Genomic DNA, 25,304 nt, shown 5'->3' with positions numbered 1-25,304 from the left:
AAAACATTTGTCATCAACCATAATTTGAGTACTCGATACGACTTTCAAAATGACAATGAACACTCTGATAAAATTTTCCTCCACATCTTGGATTACTTTCTTTGGAGAGAGGGTCATGAACTCTTGCAATTCTTGACACATAATGATAAATTGCCCCCCGTGGGAGATTGTACAAATATATACTGTCAAGAGCAATGTGTGAAGATAGCAGTTTTACCATATCCTTGCCAACGTGACAAATTGTCATTAAAATGTAAATTTTTGTTAATGTACAAGGCTAAAATATGGTTCTTCATTGGTATTTCTACGTGATTACTGATGTGTCTGTTAAATAATTCTCTGTAGACTGTTTAAGTCTCAGGAGCTCCAAGCCAGTAAAGTGCCCTGCTGTCTTTCCCTTGGGTTTCTACACCCTTAAAGGCTATTTTTCATAGCATTTTTGCAAGCACTTCACCTCTGGCCATTGATGCCAGGCACACCATACTTCACAGAGCCATGGCGGGCTTGTCACTCTAACCACTGGTCCAGGAATACCGTGGTTTGTAGACACAGCTTTATTGTCATTTTGAAGTGGTTCTCCCTCTCTCAGAGGACTTGGCAAGAGTTCTATCCTTTGTGGTAAATTAGGTACCTGTCTCCCTTGTGTTGAGGAATCAGCCTGTTGGGTTAGATTAGGATACAAGGTGCCACCTCCTTCCTGGCTGCCCTCTTGGTGATACCTATACCTGAAGTGCCCAAGGGGCACTTACCTTGGATCCACCCGGACTGTGTTTGGTCACATCAATGGCATGTAAGGAGTGGCCCAGCAGTGAGACCCCTCGAGGGCTGGTGGCCTCACCAGGGAAAGCTCTAAACCACTTGTCTTCTTCAACTGCCACCACCCACCATGCGTGGCCCCTCAGTGCTGAGAGGGTAAGCCAAGAGAGGGCCAGGGTCTCTCTAATTCAAGCATGATGGGGCCCAAGGGGAGGTCTTGGTGCAAGTGTGCCCACTACCGTGAGGCAGAGCCAAATGCATTCTGCGTGTGCAATTGACAGATGTTTGTAGCACCTTTATGCTGCCCAAGTACCCAATGACTACTTCTCTCTGAAATCAATAATATATATATTCTTTAAAAAGAACCAGTTTCCTTGATGAATGATCCCAGGAATTGACCCACAGGTTGTTTTGGAGAATTACTTTAAACATTATAGCAATTTGTGTGCTATGGTTTCTACAACACTGAAGGATTCCCCATAGATTTGGTCTTCCATTTCACCTGTGTTAAGCTGTTTTTAGTTTGGTTTACCAGTTGTCAGGTATATTTTCACCAGACATTTTGCTTTGGATTTCTCAGTCCATTTCTGGTAAATGTCAGTTTCATGTGGGTTTGCATATTTTAGGAGCAGGCCGCCTCTTGAATGCACAATATATGTTTTTGGTACCCATGGAGCGGTTTTCCTTCAGGTGCACTCACTTTCAACCCTCATTTCGAAGACGTGTGTCTACACTGGACTCCAGCTCCCACTGTGGGAGTTAGCCGTTGGGAAGTTGTCATGGATTTGTGGAAATTAACACGCAGAAGGAACTTGCACTTGGCCAACTGCCAAGCCACTTTGAAAAAATAGAGAAGATGCAAATGGTGTCAAATTACACTTGAAGAGCAAGACCCTCTTTCTGCCAACCAAAGGTTACAATGACACAAGGCTCGTGAGGGACCACGGCCTTTGTGAGTACCTTTTGCGAAGCAGTGAGCTTCGGAAATGTGAATCACAGACTCCGAAATGTGAATCACAGACTCGTAACTCCAAGATAAGACAGCAGCGGAGAGTAAAACTTGTAATTGAGAGAAAAGCCGAAAGGGCAGAGTGCTGGAAACATCACATGCAATAATGTGCAGCACACATCTTACACGTTTTATAACCAGAAATCAGTTTGGGGGGATTCGGCAGGCTGTGGAGTTGACTACTTGGTTACTAGTAATTGGTTTTTCACACATTGGCATTTGGTCACTGACTAATTTGACTTTTGGCAGATTGTCTTTCAGAAAATAGCTCTGTTTCTGAGGAAAATGGGAGAGAGAGGCTGACAGAGACTAGCTGGCTCTGAAAAGGGGGGGTGGGGTGGGGTGATCCAAAGATTTAGATTCTGCTAGAAAGGAGGGGAGGAGGGAGGTAGGGCCACGCACAGGATGGATAAGAGAGCAGCTAGTCCCAGAGGCATGGAGAGCAGTGCCTTTTGCTGAGAGGGGTGAGGAGGCTGAAGGCAGCCCGACAGGGAGAGGGACGCTGGGGCCATGGAGGAAGCGGGTGCTTGGCACAGGGCACTGGCCTATGGTTCTGCTGTGGCCGGGCCAGTGACTCTCAGCCACATCAGTGAAGTTCTTTACAGAGCCCCAGACCCTGGGGATGACCAGCTGGAGTGCTCTTGGGGTTTGGGGGTTTCTGGGCAGGTGCTATGGGAAGACAATGGGGCGAGGGGGTCAAGGATGATGGAGTGTCGACTAGAAAAAAATGAGAAGTCCTGGGAGCCAGGATGGTCATGAGCACAGATGGGGCCAAGCCAGTGGGAGAACTGGCATCCAGGACCTGGGTCCGTGCTGGGGGGTGGGGGGTTGTTAGGGGTGACTGCAGGGACAGGCTGGGGAAGAGGGGAGTAGGTGGGAGCACTGGGAAGGAGTAAACATTTGCTAGTGGAGCGGTGTTGGGGTGCAAGGGTCTCCTGTGGCCTTGGAAGGACTGGAGCAAGGTGAGGTGGGAGAGGGGCCTGGAGTCAGGACAGGGACACTGGAGACCATGGTGTTGGCCAAGTCTGCCACACAGACCCTGGGGCTGCCAGCTAAGAATATGGCAGAATATTTAGTGCTCTTCTCAGGCCCAACTCCACGTGTTCCTCCCCACTTCTACACAGCACCGCCTCTGCTGCTGTCTCCCCCCTCTGCCCCCCTCCTCAGCCCTCCTCACCCCTCCGCCCCACCCCCAACTCACTGTCCCTGCTCCACCACCAGCTCTTCTGCCACAGAGAACAAAGGGCTCTACACACTCCTCCTAGGCTCTCCATCCATGCCCCTGTCCCCGTGTCCTTCCTCCCTGCCCCTGCTGGATGGCAATTATCACAGTTACAGCCCGGAACTCTGCTCTGTTTCTGGGAAGACATGCCCATTCATCCATGAGAGAAGAATAAAATTAATCTATTTCTTCCTCGTCTGTCTTTCTTTTCAGTCCCGGAGGACTGAGCCCCGCTCCCCACACACCTCAAGTTCCTTTCCTGCTCTTGCTCGTGGTCTGCCCTGGAGGCAGCATCAGCCCAGCAGGTGACAGGTGCCTCTGGGGAGCCTCTCTCCTCAGATCTCAGCCCAAGTGCCGGTGATGCCTGGTGGGGGACTGGAAAGCCCTATTAAAATGCTAATGTGGCATCGAAGGGGTAGAGCATTAGGGCAGCACTGAACACCCAATTTTCCAGGCTCCTCCTGCTTTGATGCTTTGATCAGTGTGTGTGTGTGGGGGGGGGGGGGGGGAGCGGGGAGGCAGCACGAAGAGGGCTGGCCTGAGTGGTGCCAGGACTGCAGGAAGCTGTGCTTTCAGCACCTGTACCCTCGCCTCCTGTCGTATGGCCACTCCTCTACCCGCTCCCGCCCAACTAACACTTGTGATACCGCAGGGCCCAGTGTCCAGCTCATCATCAAGACACACCACGCCCACTGCAGTCCTGGTGCAGCGCACACCTCCTCTCCAGGCTGCTGCCCCTGAGAGATGGGGACACACCGGCCCTGCTCGCCACTCAAGCCTAGCTCGATAAAGCAGATCAAATCCGTGTCTTTAAAGTGCAACACAGACTTCTGCTTCCAGAAAGATGGAATAGATGCACTTTTCCATGTTCTTCCACTCAATACAGCCAAAAACCCTTGGGCATCATATAAAACGAGCATAAGAAGACTCTGAAAGGCAGGCAGATTAGGACCTCAGCCCCCAAATGTCCACCCCACTGGGGTGGTGCTACAGAGGCTGAGCAGAGAGGCAGGACCAGGGGTTCAGCCGGCAGAATAATGAGGAGCCATGGCCCTCACTCCAGTATTGTAAGTGGAGAGTGTGTGTGGGAGCTCAGACACCCAAAATATGTGAAGCGGGACTAATGGACCTGCAAGAGAAATAGACAAGTTCACAATTATAGTTGAATGCTTCAGGACCTCTCTCTACAACTGATAGAAAAACCAGAAAAATTCAGCAACGATATGTAACTCAACTCCACCATCAGCCAACAGAATGCAATTGGCATTTATAGAACAGTCCACTCAAAACCTGCAGAATACACATTCTTTTCATGTGCCCACAGGTCATACACCAGGACGTATCTTATCTTGAGCCATAAAACCTTAGAAAACGTAGGAAACTTTAGAAAATGTAGAATTGAAATCAGTTAGGTGTGTTCTTTGACTACAATGCAATCAAAGTAGAAAGCAAGAACAGCAATGTAACAGGGAAATACTTAGAAACCAAATAACCCATTTCCAAATAATCTATGGATCCAAGAAAAAGTCTCAAGGGAAATAGAGATGGAACTGAATGGAAATCAGCATTTGTGGGATGCATGAAAGCAGTGCCAAGAAGAAATTTTATACTATTAATACTTTCATTAGAAAAGAAGAGAATTTTCAAATCAGTAATCCAAGCTCTCACCTTAAGAAACTGTAGAAAGAAGAGGAAAATAATCCCAAAGCAAGCATAAGAAAGAAAATAAGAAGATATGAACAGAAAGCAATGTAATGAAGACAAAAACAGAAAAAAATCCATAAAACAAAAGCTGGACTTGAAAAGATAAATAAAATTGACAAACCTCTAGCAAAACTCACCAAAAAGGGACAGAAAACAAAAGTTACCAAGATCAGGAATGAAATGGGTGACATCACTACAGACTCTGCAGACATCAAAAGGTTAATAAGAAAACACTATAAATAAATCTACATCTGTCTAATTCAGTAACTTGTATGAAATGGACCCCTTGCTGGAAAAGCACAAACTACCACACCTTATCAATATGAAATAATAATTTGAACAGTTTTGTAACTATTAAGGAAATTTGACTTATTATTTTAAAACTCCATAAAAGAAATTGCTAGGCTCAGAGGGTTTTACTGGAGAATTCTACAGAATGTTTAAAGAAGAATTGACACCAATGTTACACAGTATAATTCAAAAAATGGTAAAAAATAAAAAAAAGGAAGGGAAATGCCACAGATTATTATGATCTCTGAAAGCATAATAATCTGTCCACTCAGTGTATATCCTATATAATAAAAGGCTAATATGCAAATTGTCCCCTCGACCAGGAGTTTGACCAGCAGGCAGGCCGGCCAACTGCTGGTTTCCTCCCCCTGACCAGGCTGGCCAGACCTCATCCATGCACAAATTCATGCACCGGGCCTCTAATATATATATAAATATATATATATATATACACACACACACACACTGAGTGGCCAGATTATTATGCATTCAGAGATCATAATAATCTGGCCACTCAGTGTATATAGCCAGCAAAACCTTGATACTAAGACCAAAGACAGTACATAAAAATTACGCCCAATTATCTCTCATGAATATAGACATAAAAATTCTTAAGAAAATATTAGCAACTAGAATTTGGCACTGTAAAAAAGAATAATACTCCACGGCCCACTGGGTTTCATCTCAGGGATGCCAAACTGATTCAGCATCTAGAATCAATCAATGTATTAAGAGGCTTAAAGAACAAAAATCACACGGTCACTTCAATTGATGCAGCTAAGACAAACCAACTCTCAATACCTATTCATAATAAAAGCTCTCAGGAAATATGAATAAAGGGAAATTTCCTCAGCTTGATAAAACATCTACAAAAAACTTTACAGCTAACATGATACTGGGCAATGAAAAACACAATGCTTTCCCCCTAAGACCATGGACAAGACAAGCCTAATTCACACAGCACTGGAAGCTCTAACTAGTGCAATAAAGCAAGAAAGGGAAATAAAAGACATGCAGACCAGAAAGAAAGAAATAAAACTGTCCCCACTTGCAGATTATATATGTGTAGAAAATCCCAAGGAATTTACAAAAACTTTTAGAACTAATAAGTGAGTTCACCCAGTCATAGGACTAACATAACACAAATCAAACATCAACTGTACATCTATATACTAACAATGAACACATGGAAACCAAAATTAAAAATACAATACTAGCCCTAGCTGGTTTGGCTCAGTGGATAGAGCCTCAGCCCATGGACTGAAGGATCTTGGGTTTGATTCTGGTCAAGGGAACATACCTCGGTTGCAGGCTCGATCCCTGGCCCTGGTCGGGGCAGTGCAGGAGGCAACCAATCAATGTGCCTCACATCGATGTTTCTCTCTCTCTCTCTCCCCCCCTCCCTCCCTCCCTCCCTCCCTCCCTCCCTCCCTCCCTCCCTCCCTCCTTTTACTCTCTCTAAAAGTCAATGGAAAATATCCTCAGGTGAGGATTAACAACAACAACAAAAAGACAATACCATTGCCTGGCTGGTTTGGCTCCGTGATTGTGGCTCAGGAGGTCACGGTTTGATTCCCTGTCAGTGCACATACTCAGGTTGCAGGCTTGACTCAGAGTAGGTGGTGTGAGGGAGGCAGCCGGTCAATGATTCTCTCTCATCATTGATGTTTCTATTTCTCTCTCCCTCTCCCTTCCTCTCTCTGAAATAAAAAACATATTTTAAAAAATAAAATACCACTTACAATCACAAATGACTAAAAAATATTTAGGTGAAAATCTAGGAAAATATGTTCAGGATTTGTATGCTGATCAAAGAAATCAAAGATGATCTACACAAATGGAAAGAAATATTCTATTCATGGCTCAACATAGTAAAGATATCAATTTTCCCTAAACTGAGACACAATTTTAACAAAATTTCTATGAAACTACTAGCAACATTTTTTTGTAGCTATAGACGAGATTATGCTAAAGTTTATATGGAAAGTCAAAGGAACTAAGATAACTAAGCAATTCTGAACAAGAATACCAGTAAAGTGAGAATTACTCTACCAAAAGTAAAGGTGTACTATGTGGTAACAGTAATCAAGACAGTGTGATGTTGGCAGAGGGATAAATGCATAGATCAATGGAATAGAACAGAAAATCCAAAAATAGACCCATAAAAATATGCCAACTGATTTTTGACCTAGGCGCAAAAAGAATTCAATGGGCAGTCTGGCCAGCATGGCTCAGTGGTTGAGCTTTGACCTATGAGTCAGGAGGTTACAGTTCAATTCCTGGTCAGGGCACATACCGAGGTTGTGGGCTGGATCCCCAGTGTAGGGTGGGCAGGAGGCAGCTGATCGATGATTCTCTCTCATCATTGGTGTATCTATCTCTCTCTCCCTCTCTCCCTTCCTCTCTGAAATCCATAAACATATATTAAAAAAATAATTCAAAGGAGAAAGAACTGTTTCAACAAATGGTGCTGGCATAACTGGGCATCCATAGGCAAAAGAAATGAACCTAAATCTATACCTCCTACATTATTTTTTTATTTTAAAAAAATATAAATATTATTGATTTTTTTACAGAGAGGAAGAGAGAGATAGAAACATCGCCCCCGACCGGAATCAAACCTGGGACCTTTCAGTCCACAGGCTGATGCTCTATCCACTGAGCCAAACTGGTTTCAGTCATTATTATTTTTTTTAATTTAAATGTCAATGTAAAACTATAAAACTTTTAGAAGAACTTAGAAAAAAATCTTCAGGACCTAGGGCTAGGTGAGACTTGACACTAAAAACAAAAGAAAGATGGACTAATTGGACTTCATGAAAACTGAAAACATTTGTTGGTGAAATAGCCTGCTAAAAGGATAAAAAGACAAACTGTACATTAGAATTATTATGTTTAGATAATTCCAATATCTGATATCCAATTAAAGACTCATATCTAGAATTCATAAAGAACTATAAAATCTTAATAAAATTTCTCTATAAGTTTGGTGTTCTTGAGTCAACAACATACAACAACAGTAAAGTGTGTAATTCTCGAAGGTAGAGCTTGATGGATTTTTACAGACGCATCTGTATTTGAGACCATCACCCTGAGTGAGACAGAGTATTTCCAGAAGCCCCTTATATTCTTTCCCAGTAAGTCTTTGATGCCCATCAGCATGGAGCGTTCAGCCTGTTCTGGAATGTTACATGAATGGATTCGTGTAGTGTATGCTCTTTTGTCTGGTTTCCTTCACACATGGTGTCTGGTAGACTCACCCATGTCTTCGTGTCCATGTGCACCTCATTTCTTTGGTTGGTAGGTAGTATTCCATTGTGTGAATATGCCAGGATTTGTTTATCCATTTTGTGCCTGATGGACTTTTCCCCCTTAAGTTTTGTAAATTCAGCCCCCTTCAGTGTTTTGTCTTCATTTTTCTTCAAGATATCTCACTTAAAAAAAAAAAAATCCAGAACAATAAGCATTCAGCTTTCCATAAACCTGCTCTTTCCTGAGCACAGCTGACCCACTTTCTGACGTCAGAAGGTTAAGAGTTAACAGTCAAAACACACAAGGAGAGGAAGTGGAAGTAGTAGAAGCAGTGTGTGATCAAGCAATTGCAGACATTGGGGGGCACCAGGGGGAGTCTTGGGGCCTGTCTCAGGCTTCCATAGAGAGCTTGGCAAGGGGGAATAGGCAGCAGTAGCCAGCCCGCGGCTGTGCTCCCAAGGCTCTAAGTCTCTGGGTGGGGCTTGGGCTCCCTGGCCTGCTGCCTGGTGCCCTGAGGCGACCAAAATGAGAGCTGAGAGAGCCAGGAGCCACAGGGTTGTTTTCCCAAGACTTAAAGGATTATGTCATCCATCTAACCTCACGTCTCCTCCCTCAGGACCCTCAGCTAGGTCTTCCCAGGAGAGGAGTAGGGGAAGGAGAGAGGAGTAGGTGGAGCCCCACCCCCAACAGGCTGGAGAAGCTGAGGATGGACCTCAGACTATAGTTGATAGGCAGCTGCAAAGGGAAACCAGATGGGTAAACTGAGTGATGGCTGAGAAGTCACTGGGGCTACACCGCCCGCCGAATGTTTATGTGAATATAAGCAAAGGGAAGGGGGAAGTTTTGGGAGAGAGACACCGGAGAAAACGCCAAGAAAGCCACAAGACCTTGATGAGAATGGCCAACCTGGTAATGACTGGGTGTGCTGTGGGGCTGGTGTTTATCCCACACAAAGCCAGTGCTTTCCCGAGATCTGGTGACAATTTGGGACCCATGACTTAGGGGGAAGGGCAATCTGGGAAGAGACTGTGAGTCAGGAGACCTAGGTTGAGCCTTAACCTGTCGGTCCTCTGCTCTCCAGCCTTGGACAGCCCTCTGTCCCCTGGGCCTGCAAAGTCTCTGCCTGTGAATGACAGCTGGACTAGCCCAGCTCTGTTGGCCCTTCTGGACTTAAGAGATCTGGCTTCTCAGGCCCAGGCTTGCTAAGGCACTGCTGTCGTCACAGTGACCTTGTCAACACACACTGAGGCCTCCTCCTCCTCACCCCACCCCCAACACACACACACACACACACACACATACACACACACACACACACACACACACATTGCTTCTGAACTGTACCCCAACATTCAAAAAGTTTGCTTTGGTTCCTCAACTCTTACTGCAGAAGAGAGGAAGTCACTATAGAGTCAAATCCTCATAAAACTTCTCATATTACAGGGCACTGATTTGCTTGATGACTTTGAACAATTTATTTTGAAGCACAACGTCATATCTGGGAAAGAACCATTGGCTCCAACATTTTCAAACAAGACTAGTTTTAGATGCTATTACCATCAGGGGTTGAATGTGTCATCCAGCCTTTGCAATCCTTTAAAAAGCCATGCTGTACCATGTTGTCACTGTGCAGATAAACATTACAAACCTACGGGGTGAAGGCAAAATGCTCCATCTCAGGCTCCATCAATGTCTGTGTGACTTCATTCCTTGGTGTGCATGCCTCAGGCTGAATCACTGCATCTTAAATGATGCAGCTGAAGTGAGTTATCTGTGACATAAGCAAAAAGGGATCTGGTGATGACAAAGGTACTGGTGCTCTGAAGGATGAGAGGATGAAAAAAAGCAACATTTCCAGTCATGTTTATTTCAAATGTGTATGTGTCCCTATGTCACTAGTTCAATAAATATTGGACTGGTCTCTCTATGATCCTAAGTGTTCATCAAAACATTGCTTTAAAATTTTCTGATTGAACAAGTCATCTACAGTGGATCTTAAAATTAGCATATGCTACATTCTCTAAGCGAGAACAAGAGGACCATCCAATTAGACCCACCCTATGGAACTTGCTGGAACCCACCTGGATGAGCTGCTATCCAGGAAGATCGCTACACACAGGTGGACTGAGCCCAGCCCGCCCTTGGCTCAGACTTCAGGGCACCAGACTTCAGAGTGGACCCCACCCTGTCATCAGCTGCCTGTTGCTATGGTTCCTGTGGCAAGATACCTAGATAATTTGGTGACAGGTTCATGACCGCTAGATGCAAGATGGGCTGTCAGATACCACACTGGGGCCACGGAACCAGAGAGCAGGTGTGTGTGTGTGTGTGAGGTGGGAAATGGTGGAAGGAAGGCAGACTGGCTCTCCCCAAAGTGCCTGACATCGAATGGCAATGGGCATTTGGGTCCTTTCTTTCCAAGCCCTCATGCATGCAGGGTGCTCAGTGGGTGAGGAAGGTCTGGTCTCTGTCCTTGGGGAACAGTTTGCCTTCAGAATTCAAAGACCCACCGCTCATGCGACAAAGTTTGCCCTCCAGGTATTTCTTCCCCTTCACCCAGTTGTCCCTGAAATTTGACTGGCTCTTTATTTCAGGGAGCTGATATTCTGGTTGAAAGAGAGAAAAGAGGGTTGTTCTCTATTTCCAAAATAAAGAACTCTAGCCTCTTCACTTCCCCAAATGAGACTTTCCCTGGAAGCACGTTTCTGGCTCAGAGGCTGCTGCAAAGAGCAGCGAGCTCGTCTCACATCACATCTCGTTGTTCTTCCCGGAGATAAGGGACGGTGGTCTGGAAAGAGCCCGTTGGACAGGTGAGGTTGTATTGTGACCCACTCCTAGGAGCTCCTCCATTCCTCACTCTTCGGAGATCAGCTCCCAAGAGCAATTACTGAAAATGAGCAGGCTGTGCACAGGCCTGGCAGGAGCAGGGCTGTGGTGCAGGGTGTCACGGGTGGGCCATCGAGGAGATGCAGAAACGAACCCTGAGCCCAAGGCCACGGCAGCGGGCGTGACAGGACTGGAGGAGCTCCCCACGTGCTCCTGGCAGCACCAGAGTTCTCGCGTCTGTTGGGATGTCTGCGTGCTCAGTGGAGAGAGTCCAGATCAAGACCAGACATTGCTTCTCGGTCCGTCAGATGGACATGGCACCCCAGCTGCAGGAGCAGGGCCAGCGCACTGCACGCACAGCACGTTCTCTAGAAACTTCTCCTAGAGGCTCCCTTCTCAGAAGAAATGCTCCTGTGCTGGATCAGGGCTCTCCTGAGTGCACCCAGGACTGTCCGGGAGGGTCCTCGTGTCTCTCTACCTAAGTCTTTCTGTCCCCCGTGAGGCCCCTGCCCTGCAGAGACACTGATGATGGCACAGCAGCGCATCCTCTCTGAGGCCAAAACTGAAACAACAACAACAATGTAAAAACCCCTTTCTGAACCACAGCGCTCGCTCGGGTGTCATTTTTGAGAATATACTTCTCCATTCCTTGAATCATTACCTTTGTCTCTATGGTTGTGCTATTTATGTGCTCTGAGAATTTTCTGGAAATCCCTTTACCAAGAAGTGAGCTAGCACCTTGGGGACCATGTTTACTGAGTCAGCCGCTTCCAGCACAGTCAGGGTTTCTGACGAGCCCGGTGGACCGTGTGTCTTGTCACATGTCCAGCCACGTGGACTAAACACCTCTCACCTCAAAACCTCGAAGCTGGGCCCAGCCTCACCCTTTGATATTCCCTCCCCTGCCCCCAGCACCGCAGCTGTGCTCTGAGGGTGGAGCTCCCACCAGCAGCCGAGAGCTGGTGCCGAGGGAAGGGAGCTGGGCCGGGTCTCTGCCCAGGACACCTTCAGGTGAAGACCCATTTTCTTCCAGGCCTGCCCCTGAGTCGCAAAACAAGCCCCTTCTCCACTTCTGAATATCCCCTCAAACGGGGGGAGGGGAGAAGGGGACGTATTCTTAGGCCCATTTGAGGAAACGTCTGTTGGGCTGTCACCATGTGGTTGTGGTCTGAGGTGGCATCCCAGCCCACAGCGAGTATGTGGTTCAGTGGAAGAAAGGGCCCTACAGACAAAGTGACCGAAGCCTGGCTCCTGCGAAGGGATCAACTCTCACTGAGTCTCAGTTTCTTCATCTGTGAAACGGGCTGCGGGGAGGATGGAGGTAACAGATGATCATATGTTACGGGGTCCATAGGTCGTAGCAGCTGTTGGTGATGATGTCATTGTGATCATCATTATTGTCATCATCACGTTTTCGTTTTGATTTCCACTCTCAGACTGACCAAAGGACATGCAGTTTAATGCTGGTTTTGGCTCTGTCAAGTGTCTCTTCCATAAAATTAGTGCTGAGGGGATTATAAATAGGCCTGAGTAGCAAAGGCAGTTACAAGGCGGTAAAGGGAAGGACAAATGTATGTGCCAGGCATCTTGGGCAGTTTTCAGTGGAACCTAAAACTATGTGCAGGGGGCGCTTAAAACGTGTTCGTTGATTGGAGGAAAGCGTCCTGTTTGGAAATCAGGAAACCTCCAGTTTGGAAATAAGGGTATAGTGCTAGGTACACAGGAGGCACTCAATCAACACTTCTTGCTCTGATTGTAAGCCTGAATAAAGAGGCCCCGCCAGCTCCTCTTAGCCCTGGACTCCTAAACTGTTTATGTTCCTCTAGTGGACACTTCAGACATGAAAGTCAGTTACCTTGTCACTAGAACAGCGGTCGCCAACCGGTGGTCCGCGGACCCCTGGTGGCCCGTGGGGTCCGAAAGGCTGGCGAGCGCTGCACTAGAGCACAAAAAGTATGTCAGCGCCTGGAGCTTGAGAAATGTGACCTTCTCCAAGACCATCACAAGAAGAAGTGCAACTGCACGATGCGTGCCTCCCGACAAGACCTGGTCCTCAGCGCCGTCACCAGCCTCCACCAGCGTGTACTGTGCTGCCTGCCCTTGTAGGGTTCGGGGCCCTCCATCCCGGCTTCACTTGTACCTCCGGGACCCCTTTCCTACCTCTGGCATTGAAACCATCTTCCTTCTTCCTGACACGATTCCCTTGGGGCTTGTTCGAGGAAGGTACAGTCACCGAGTTCTTTCCCTCACTTAGCCCACATCCACATCTTGTGTCCCCACCACTGACCCCTCCTCTAGACTCACTGTGGTCATAGCAATAACAACAGGTCCCCCATGTTGGCAATGCCCTATTCTGGATCCTGCATCCATGGGGTCGTTCTGGTTTCCATCACAGAACTCAAGACAGAACTCAAACTCTCTCTGAGATAACCAAGAAGGGTCCCCTTTTCCAAAACTGTTAGTGACTTTACAGATGACATTGAGGGGACTAAGGAAAAAGCTAACCATGCATACTCCAAAGCCAAAGCAAATTCCCTATTGCGCACTGTCTTCTTTCTCAAAATTCTTTGTCTTTTGAGACCTCATCCCTGACCTCCCTCCCCCCGGAATTTCCACCCTCACCCAGGAACATGGAGTCTCTACTCTCTTATATGGAGTAGCTTCTCCACCCTCTGCAGCACTCAATCAACACTTCTTGCTCTGAATTGTAAGCCTGAATAAAGAGGCCCCGCCAGCTCCCCCAAGGGAGCCCCTCAAAACACCTGCCCAACAAAGCTGAGTCCAAAAAATCTTCCTTGAAATATCAGCTCCACTACCCCCATCTATCCTGTACTCACCTTGTATCAGGCATTTACACATATTATTACAAGGATCTCATGAGTTAGGTAATATAATTATTTCCACTTGCGGGGTGAGAACACTACGTTCTGAGAATTACTTGCCAACGGAGAGTATCCACTCCACTTCGTTCCTCTGACTCAAGTGGGTCCTTCTCGCAGCTGCCAGGCTGTTGGTCTTTCCAGCGGACTCCTTGTTGCCCTCCCAATGGTGTGGCCCCAGGCGCTCACCAGGTCCTTCATCCAAGGCCAGATGGCCTCTGCAGTTTCTGCAAAACAGTTTCCTCGATGGCCCTTGTCTTTGCAAACAGCCGTTTCGCTCCACCCTCTCACTGCTGAGGCCAACATTCCTTCCGCAGCAACTGTCCTAAGCATGTCTGGCGCATGACCGCACAGTTTCACTTAATCCTCCCCACAAAGCTGTGGGGTAGGTTCTGTCAGCATCCAGAGCCTCCCCCTTGGTTCTGATTCCCCAGCTTTAAAGCCCACCCCATCTTTAACTCTGTCCCCTTCCATGGCCTCCTGTCCAGGCCCTGTGGGGAGCTCCTGCACCCTCCCCCACAGGGCGTGGTCCTCTTACTTGGAAGAGCTCCTGGCACCGTGTTGTCAAGTCTTTGAGGGACCATCACTTGGAAAGGACTGGAAAGCCGCTGAGAACGCCGGGCAGGGTACATGCCCCACTGACTTCCTAATCACAGAGTGAGGTCTTGGGACCCTTCAGGTAGCAGAGCTGGCGGGAACAGTGGTGGCGAGACTGCAGAGGGGAGAGCTGGCCCCAGGGCAGCTCCCTTGGCTGGTGCCCATGTAGAAACTTCTAATGAGCAAATGAATGAACACACAAAAATTGGCCCCTAGACTTCAGGTTATGGATATTTTAAGGAGCCTGGCACAATATCAGCAGTGCGGCCCCAGGAGAGGAGCAGGGGAATCGTGCTGGTACTTCCCCCTCTAACCCATGCCCGCGAGGTCGGCGGGCATCTCTGAAAGGCCCCAGGGGACCACGCACCTCTCAGGCTCTGCAGGGCCCCAGGTCCCTGTATTTGGCCTTTGATTGCTATGGCCCAAGGCAGACCAGTTCATCTCTTCACCTGTGTAACTCAGGTAAGGAGTTTGCTCAGAAGTCTCCAGAAACAGAAGTGTTCAGAGGAGTAAAGGTGTTCAGAGGAGTAACGGCTGTACACGTCTTCACCAGGAATCACACAACCACAGGCTGCGCCAAAAGCAAAACCCCAGCACGGGGGTGTCCCAAATCTAATCCAAGCCCCTTGATCTGGACTGGGCTTGATAAAGACTGTTCACCGATGACCATGATACAGTAGAGTCAAACAGCAGCGCCACACATGTCTCATCAGTGAATGGTCCCAGGATGTATAACACAAAGGGGCTGGTAGGCTGTAGTCAAAATAAATTCCTAAGAAAAGAGCAAAGTGCAAAGCAGTGTGTACAGTATAGAAAGGGAACATATGTGTACAGTATAGAAAGGGAACATATGTGTACAGTATAGAAAGGGAACATATGTGTACAGTATAGAAAGGGAACAACATTTTGAACAATAGAACATGGATTCCTGAAGCGCCTTGGGCTGCAGGGCGACAGGCAGTTGCTGTCGGAGAAAGAAGACTTTTTACTGCTAACTTGTGTCTTGAATTTTGAACCATTAGACTGCATTACCTTTTTCATAAAATTAAGTTACAATTCACATACCATACACTTCACCCCTTTAAAGTGTACAGTGCAGTGATTTTAAGTGAATTCACAAGGTTGTGCAACCATCACCACTGTCTAATTCTGAAACATTCGCATAACCCTCAAAGGAAACCTGGCACCCTGAGCAATCAGTCTCCTTCCCTCTCCTCCAGCTCCTGACAACCACTAAGCTACTTACTGTGTCTCTGCATCTGCCGAGCTGGGCATTTCATATAAATGGAACCATGAATTAGGTCGCCTGTGAGAGTGGCTTCTCTCATGTAGTACAATGTTTTCAAGGTTCAAACCATGTCATAGCCTGTGTCAATACTTCATTCTTTTTTCATGGCTGAAGAAAACATTATTATTTTGTTTTCTCATTTGTCAATTGATGGACATTTGGGTTCTTTTGGCTCTTTGTCTATTATAAATAACTAGAGGTCCTGTGCATGGATTTGTGCACCAGTGGAGTCCCTCGGCCTGGCCTGCGCCCTCTCACAATCTGGGACCCCTCGGGGGATGTCAGACTGCCAGTTTTGGCCTGACCCCCATAGGCCAGACTGAGGGACCCCACCGGTGCATGAATCTGTGCACCAGGCCTCTAGTATGCATATAAGATCTTTGTTTAATCTCTTTCCACCCTCCTCCCTCCCCCTTCCCTCTGAGATTCATCAGTCTGTTCCATGTTTCCATGCTTGTGTGTTGAGAGTCTGCCCCCTAGTGTCAGTGTGCATCATAGTTACTGGTCAAATTGTCGAATGGTCGCTTAGGCTTTTATATGTATAGATTCTGCTATGAACATGCATGTATGAGTTTTTATGTGGATATATTTACAATTCTCTTAGATATATATGTATCTAAGGAATGGAATTGCTGGATCATATGGTAACTCTATGCCTAACATTATGAGGAACTGCCAAACTCTTTTTCAAAGTGGCTGTACTAATTTTACATTCCCACAATCAATATATTGAGGGATCAAATTCTTCATATCCTTAACAACACCTTTTTTTTAAATTTAATTTTAATCATTCCTGTGGGTGTAAAGGGGCATTTCATTGTGGTTTTAATTTGCATTTATCTAATGACTAATGATGTTGAGCCTCCTTTTATTTTCTTATTGGCTATTTGTATGTCTTTGAAAAAATGCCTATTCACACTCCTTACCCATTTTTAAATTGGGATATTTGCATTTTTATTGTTGTGTTGTAACAATTCTTTATATATTCTGGATACCAGATTGTTGTCAGATATATGATTTGTAAATATTTTTTCCATTTTGTCTTTTCACTTTCTTGATAATGTCCTTTGAAATACAAAAGTTTTTAGTTTTTATGTAGTTAAGTTTATCTTTTTTTTCTTTAGTTGCTTGTGTTTTTGGTATCGTATCTTAGAAATCATAGCCTAATCTAAGGTCACAAAAACTTACTTTTTTTTTCTAAAAATTGCATGGTTTTAGCTATTACCTCAGGTCTTTGATCCATTTGAAGTTAATTTTTGTGTATGGTGTGAGAATGAGAATAGCTTCATTGTTCTGCATGTGGATATTCAGTTCCCAGCACCATTTGTTTAAAAGACTATTCTTTTCACATTAAATTGTCTAAGAATTCTTCTTGAGTTCCATAAGTACATGGTTTATTCCTAGACTATCAATTCGCTTCCACTGATCTATACATCTACTCCTTTGCCAATACCACACAGTCTTGGTTACTGTAGCTTTGTAGTACATTTTCAAATCAGCAAGTGTGAGAGTTCTTTAACTTCCTTCTTTTAAAGATTATTTTGACTACTCTGAGTCCCTTGCATTTCCATATGAATTTTACAGTCAACTAGTAAATTTCTCCAACAAGGCAGCTGGATTTTGTAAGGATTGCACTGAATCTGTCGATCAATTTGGAGAGCATTGCCATCTTAACAATATTACCTTACAATCCACAAAGAATGTCTTTCAACAATGTTGTGTGGTTTACAGAGTATATATACATTTTGTATTTCTTGGATTAAATTTATTCCTAAGTATCTTATTCTCTGTGATACTATTGTAAAAATTGAATCATTTTCTTAATTTAAATTTTGGATTATTCCTTGTTAATATATATAAATACAATTGATTTTTTTAAAATATTGATCTTTATCTGACCATCTTGCTAACCCCCTTTATCATTTCTAATAGTTTTATAGTGGATTCCTTGAGATTTTCTATATACAGAATTGAAGATGATTTTACTTCTTTGTTTTCCATTTGAATGACTTTTCTTTCTTTTTCTTGCCTAAACCCTGTTAGAATCTCCAATAAAAATCTGAATAGAAATAAGGAGAGTGGATATTTTTGCCTTATCGCTGATCTTAGACAGAAAGCTTTCTGTCTTCCATCAGGAAGCATGGTGCTCCTTGATGGCTTTTTATAGATGCCGTTAGCAGGTTGGGAGACTTCCCTTTTACTCTTCGTTTGTTGAGTGTTTTTTTTTGTTTGTTTGTTTTTTGTTTTATCATGGAAGGGTTTGGGATATTGTCAAATGTTTTTCTGGTCTATTGAAATAATCATGTGGTTTTGTCCTTTATTAATATGGTGTGCTACGTTGATTCTCATATGTTGAACCATCCACTGGGTCATAGTGTATAATCATTTTCATTTGTTTCTGGATTCAGTTTGCTAGTATTTGGTGAGGGTTCCTTGTGGTGTCTTTGTCTGTTTTGTTATCAGGGTAACAGTGGTCTCATAGAGTAACTTGGGAAGTAGTCCACCTTTTCTATTTTTTGAAGAGTTTGTCAAGGATTTGTGTGTACACCCTTTAAACATTGGGTAGAATTCACCAGTGAAGCCATGTCCAGCTTCTCAGAATGTGTAGTTTAATGTTTTTTCATAAAACTTGAGATATTTACAGACATTATTTCTTCAACTATTTTTCCTGCCCCTCTCTCTTTTCCTGCTCCTTCTGGGACTCCCCATTGTGTGTGTTGATAGGCTTGATGGTATTGTACAGATCTCTGAGGCTCTGTTCATTTTCCTTCTTTTTCTTTCTGCTTTTTAGTTTGGATTACCTAAACTGTGAGTTTGCTGATTCTTTCGCTGGATCAGATCTGCTGTTGAGCCCTTCTCATGAATTCTCCATTTCAGCTATTGTACTTTTCAACTCCATATTTTTTTAAGTGAGATATTTTTTCTCACACTTTTCTTAAGTTCCTTTTCCTATTGATTGATCTTAAAGAGAGAGGAAGGGAGGAAGGGGGAAGAGAAAGAGAGAGAGTGAAAGAAACATTGATTTGTTGTTCCATTTATCTATGTATTCATTGGTTGATTCTTGTATGTGCCCTGACCAGGGATCAAACTGCAACCTTGGGATGAAGCTCCAACCAACCAAGCTACCTGGCCCGGGCCTTTTCTTTAGTTCCTTAGCCATTGCTTTCTTTAGCTCTTTGAACAAAATTTAAAGATTTTGTCTAGTAAGTTCTCTGTCTGGGCTTCCTCAGGAACCATTTCTATTGATTCCTTTTTCCTTTGTGTGGACCACATTTTATTTCTTTACATATCTTGTAAATTTTTTGTTGAAGCTCTGGAAATTAGATTCTCCCCTCCACTCTCCAGGGCTTGTTGGTGTTGCTGTTTGTTGTCTGTGAAGTGACTTTTCTGATGTCTTTCTGTCAAGTCTGTGTTCTCTGAGCTGTGCTGTCGCTGAAGTCCCAGGCTCTGCTGACCCGCTCAGGATTCCTCACACTCGCCCAGCAGCTCACAGCCCTGCCTTGCCTTCGGCAGAATCCCAGGTAGCTGGCGGTGAGAGCTTAAGGCCTTCGTGGTTTTTTTCTGAGCATACACACAGCCTTGGGCATATGCACAGACTGGTTTAGGCATGCTGCTCATGGCCTCTAGCTTTTCAGAACCCCTGGGGACATCCCATTGCCCAGTTTTCATTTTAAACTTTTTGGTTAGCCCATTGTTTGTCTCAATTATTTTCCAGCTTACGTGAAGTTGAACAATTGCTCTAAAATGTTTTTGACAAATGCACTAGAGGAAATGGCTTTTCACACTGGGCAGAGTCCAAGTCAGATTAAATAAGGACACACTTGAGAGTGGGTCTTCCAGAAAATCAGCAGACTCCATGGCTGTAAGCGGTGAGTTTTCAAGGCCAATGAGTAGCCAGAGAGGGGGCAGTGGGCAAGGGGCAAGGTAAAATGCCCCAAAGCTCACTGTCCTTAGTGAAATTCAGCTGTTTTGCTTAAGGAAACATTTCCCAGATACCTGCAAGCCTTTGGGTAATTTCCAGAGTTCTTGGATCTGGATGTCTTTATCAATTTTATCGTTGTGTTTTTAGAAGATAGACTTTTTAAAGGTTCTTGCTCCACAATTTTGCTCATGTCACCAGAATGCATTATCTTTTCAAACGTTTTATCAATAAATTAGAATTTAGAATTCTAAAGACACATCCATCAGGCAACCTTAACAATATGCCTGGTCCACAGAAACAAACTTCTGTGGGTTTAAGTACCTTTGTGACCAGTGTTCTTCCGGTGCCCTCGTGGACTGGGATGCGACAGCAGCCTGTGTCCCCACTCCCCTGTCGGCATGCCCACCATGCAACACCCAACCTGCAGGATGCCTCCACTCAGATGCAAGTTAGCAACTCTCGCAGACAGTAAAATCTAAGGAGTTAACACAGAAGAATTAACAGGGCCTTCAAGAACATTTCAGACAGGCCATTCATTTTCCATCCCCTGCAGCTGCAGTGTCCACGCTGAAGGGGTGGGGGTGGAGGGGTAGAATAATGATGCTTACTCTTGGGGAGGAGACCTTCAGGGTTTACCTTCCACATTTCTCAATAATTTCACTGCTTTGGTGCACATTCGCTCTTCTGATCTATAAAGTGTTACACAAGGGCAGCTTTGCAGCCCTCCCAAACCCTTCCTGTCAAGATCTCCCAGCCCCTGCCATGTGTGCCTTCTTTGAGGAAACTCAGCCTGCCAAAAGACGGGAATTGATTATTGATTAATTGTGTTTCACGTCAATTTTAATCAATTCCTGTAGACTATATCACCTGTACACATTTTTTATTGAACTAAAGTAAACCTAATGAGGTTTCTGGCCAAGGTAACCAGGCCTCTCACCTGTTCCAAAGACAGAAACTAGGCAGTAAGCAGTACCACAGTCTAGGGTTAGGGCCCTTTTTTTTGTAGGCATTTTTCAATGTAGCAGCTCAAACATACATGAAAACGAACCCACTGCCAACTGGTGGCCCATCTTCTACGCCACCTTGAAGTGACAGCAGCAGCACCCAGTGCTGCCGTTCCTGATGGGATCGGTGTCACCACCCACTTTACACCGCACTCCAGTGTGATCTTGAAGAAAATTCTAGTCCTTAGATCATTTTGCTTGTAAAACATTCAGGGTGTCGCTCCAGATGTGTCCCTTTTTCTGTGGCAGCTTTATCCAAGTGTGATTGCCATGCGGTACACCGTATTGATCAGAGTGTACATCTGAGAAGCTGCGACATATTTACGCATCTCTGAAGCTGTCGTCCTCTTAACGTGATGAACATATGCATCACCCAGAAAGGTCCCTTCTGCCACTTTCTAGTGCCTCCCTCAGCTTTCCAACCCTCTCCCCACCAACAGGCAACTGCCAATCTGTCTGCTTCCTGTTACTATGGATTAGCTGTATGTCCTAAAATCTCATATAACTAGAATCATAGTATGTCTTCCTTTTTGCCTGTCTTCTCTTATTCAACACTAGTGGCCCAGTGCATGGATTCATGCACATCAAAAGGAAATTAATTAGAAGAAATATTTTAATATTGCTATTCGCCCTTTCTCTATAATAGAAGTGTCAACCAAATTCATGATCGACAATGACAGATCAAAACACACGTGTGCGATTGGCACCAGCGAGAGCTTTATATGTATCACGCATGCGCAAGTCAACGTTTATTTTTAAATTGCCAGTGCACGTCATATGTACCAGCCAGTCGGTTGGTCAGAGGGTCAGACAGTTGGTCACTTAGCCTTTTATATATATAGATAATTGAGATTCAATCATGCTTTCATGGATCTCAACAATAGTTCCTTCCTTTTTGAGTAGCATTCCATTGTATGAATATATCACAATTTGTTAATGCATTCATCTGCTGGGGTTCATTTGGGTTGCTTTCCATTTTTGATCATTTCACATAAAAGCTATTATGAACATTTGGGTACAAGTCTTGGTGTGAATATCTGCTTTCGTTTTTCTAGGACTGTATAAACAACCAGGGGTAGAATGGCTGAGTCATACAGTAGATACATTTTGAACTTTCTGAAAAAACAAACAACAAAAACAGAATGCTCTTCAAAGTGGCCGTACTAACTTCCTTTTCCACCAGCGGTAAATGAAGATTCCAGCTGCTTCACACCTCTGCAAAGGCTCGGTGTGGTCAGTCTTTTTCATTTTATCCACTCCAGTGGTTGTTTCGTGGTATCTCATTGTGGTTGTAATTTACATTTTCCTAATGACTAACAGGGTTGAGCCCCTTTTCATTTGCTTACTGGCCAGCCCTATACAGTCGTTGGTGAAGTGTGTCTGTTCAGATCTTTTGCCCACTTAAAAAGTTATATTTGTCTTCTCATAAATAACTTCTTAGTATATGGCTTTCTTTGTCATTCTCATAAGTATCTTTTGAAGAGCAGAAGTTTATTTATTTATTTTTTTATTTTGATAAGGTTCAGTCAATAGATTATTTCTTTTATGATTTATGTGAATTGAATTGAACAAATCTATGCCCAAACCAAGGTCACTAAGATTTTCTTCCTTGTTTTCTTCTAGGAGTTTTGTGATTTTACCTCTTATATTTAACTAGAGGCCTGGTGCATGAAATTCGTGCATGGGGGGGGGGGCGTGGTGTCCCTCAGGCCAGCCTGCACCCTCTCCAATCTGGGACCCCTCGAGGGATGTCCGACTGGTGGGATCGGGCCTAAACGGGCAGTCAGACATCCCTCTCACAATCCAGGACTGCTGGCTTCCAACTGCTCGTCTGCCTGCCTTCCTGATTGCCCCTAACTGCTTCTGCTGCCAGCCTGATCACCCACTAACAACTCCCCTGACAGCCTGATTGATGCCTAACTGCTCCCCTGCCAGTGTGTTTGCCCCTAACTTCCCTCCCCTTTAGGCCTGGTCACCCCTAACTGCCCTCCCCTGCAGGCCTGGTCCCCCCCCAACTGCACTCCCCTGCAGGCCTGGTCCCCCCCAACTGCACTCCCCTGCAGGCCTGGCTCCCACCCAACTGCCCTTCCCTGCAGGCCCGGTCACCCCCAACTTCCCTCCTCTGCTGGCCTGGTCACCCCTAACTGCCCTCCCCTGCGGGCTTGATTGCCCCCAACTGCCCTCCCTTGCAGGCCTGGTCCCTCCCAACTGCCCTCCCCTGCTGGCCATCTTGTGCTGAACATCTTGTGTCCACATGGGGGCAGGATCTTTGATCACATGGGGGCAGCCATCTTGTGTGTTGGAGTAATGGTCAATCTGCATATTATTCTTTTATTAGATAGGATAGAGGCCTGGTGCATGGGTGGGGGCCAGCTGGTTTGCCATGAAGGGTATCCCGGATCAGGATGGGGGTTCCCTTGGGGTGTGGGGAGGCCTGAGTGAAGGGCCTGTGGTGGTTTGCAGGCCGGCCACGCCCCCTGGCGACTCAAGCAGAGGCCCTGGTATCTGGGATTTATATATCTTCTACAATTTAAACTTTGTAGCCTGGAGCGGAGCCAAGCCTCCTGCTTGCTCCGTGGCCAGCAGCCATTTCTTTTGGGGTTTGTGTATCTTCTATAATTGAAACTTTGTAGCCTAGAGCGGAGGCCTAGGCCAGCCAGGGCTGCAGAAGCTTTGCTTCCTCCATTGCCAGGGGCAACCCTTGCCTCCTGCTCTTTCCAGCTGAGTGGCTGCTGCCATTTCTGTTTGGATTTGTTTACCTTCTATAATTGAAACTTGTAGCCTTGAGTGGAGGCTTAGGTCAGCAACGGCAGGCAGAAAGCTTGGCTTCCTTTGTTACCGGGGAAACCCAAGCCTCCCTCCTGCTCTCTGTGGCTGTAGCCATCTTGGTTGGGTTTATTTGCATATTTTCTCCTGATTGGCTGGTGGGCATGGCTTGTGGGCATGGCTTGTGGGTGTAGCGGAGTTAGGGTCAATTTGCATATTATTCTTTTTTTAGGTAGGATTCTATAATCTATTTTGAGTTAATTTTTTATATGATGTGAAGAATTGAGTTTCTTCTTCTTTTCTTTTTTTTTAATATATTTTATTGATTTTTCACAGAGAGGAAGGGAGAGGGATAGAGAGCTAGAAACATCGATGAGAGAGAGACATCGACCAGCTGCCTCCTGCACACCCCCCACCGGGGGATGTGCCCTCAACCAATGTACATCCCCTTGACCGGAATCGAACCTGGGACCTTCCAGTCCGCAGACCGACGCTTTATCCACTGAGCCAAACCGGTTTTGGCTCTTCTTCTTTTCTTTTATGTTGTATATTGCTGGCCAATTTTTCCAGAACCACTTTCTACATTGAATTTCCTTGGTGCCTTTGTCAAACATAAATTGACCTTGTGTGGGAGGTCTATTTCTGGACTGCCAATTCTATTCCATTGATCTATATATCTATGTTGACATAAATCCCACTGATTACTGTAGCTTTATAATCAGCTACAGCCAATATAAAGTAAATTACAGAGCTTTATTCTATATTAGAGGCCCGGTGCACAAAATTTGTGCACCGGGGGCAGGGGTGTTCCCTCAGCCTGGCCTGAACCTTCTCCAATCTGGGATATCCCTCTTGCAATCCGGGACCGATGGCTCCTAACCGCTCACATGCCTGCCTGCCTAATTGCCCCTAACTGCTCTCCCCTGATGGCCTGATCACCCCTAACTGCTCTGCCTGCCTGCCTGATCACCCTTAACCACTCTGCCTGCCTGCCTGCCTGCCTGATTGTCCCTAATCGCTTCTGCTTGCCTGCCTGATGCCCCTAACCATGCTCCCATGCCAGCCTGATCACCCCTAACCACTCTGCTTGCCTGCCTGATCTCCTCTAACCACCTCTCCCTGGGCCCCCACCACCGTGGCTTTGTCCAGAATTACGTCCGGAAGACATCCGGTCTATCTGGTCTAATTAGCATATTACCCTTTTATTAGTATAGATTTTCTGAAAAGAATGTAGGGCTTGAGAGGTGCCTGTCCCCAGGTCCTAGTGGGCCTTGTGCCCCTTTAGTCCATGATGCTGAGTGTGAGGGGCCCCTCTGAGATCTTCTCCTATCCTGACATTGAGAAGAAGGGAGCAGGGGAATCTGACTCAGAGAAAAAGCCGGAGATCGTGGCGTAGGTCACTCAGCACGACCAGTTATTCTCATTTGTTAGAAGGAGGTCTGAGGGATGTAAAGTACCAAGGAGGCAGGTGTCATTGACTCCACACAAAGAAGAATAGGGGGACAGCAAAATAGCGGTTTATGAAAACCAGGTCACTTATAGGTTTAGCCAAGGTTATGGCTATACAACACAGGAGACTCCGATGTCCCCCTTTCCATCCCCATCTCCTTACTAAAAGAATAACCCCTGCCATGGTTTGAGGTGTTGGAGGATGGGATGCACTTGAATTGTACTGAGGAAGAGACTTCAGCCTCTGGCACAGGAATTCTCACAGGACTCAGATGAGGGGCTGTGACTGGCTTGGGGGTCAAGTAAATGGTGGGGGAAGGAGGGAAGTGAGTCTGGGAG

The sequence above is a fragment of the Eptesicus fuscus genome, chromosome 16 (assembly GCF_027574615.1).
Source record: "Eptesicus fuscus isolate TK198812 chromosome 16, DD_ASM_mEF_20220401, whole genome shotgun sequence".
Lineage (NCBI taxonomy): Eukaryota > Metazoa > Chordata > Mammalia > Chiroptera > Vespertilionidae > Eptesicus > Eptesicus fuscus.
Note: the sequence above shows the minus strand (reverse complement) of the source record.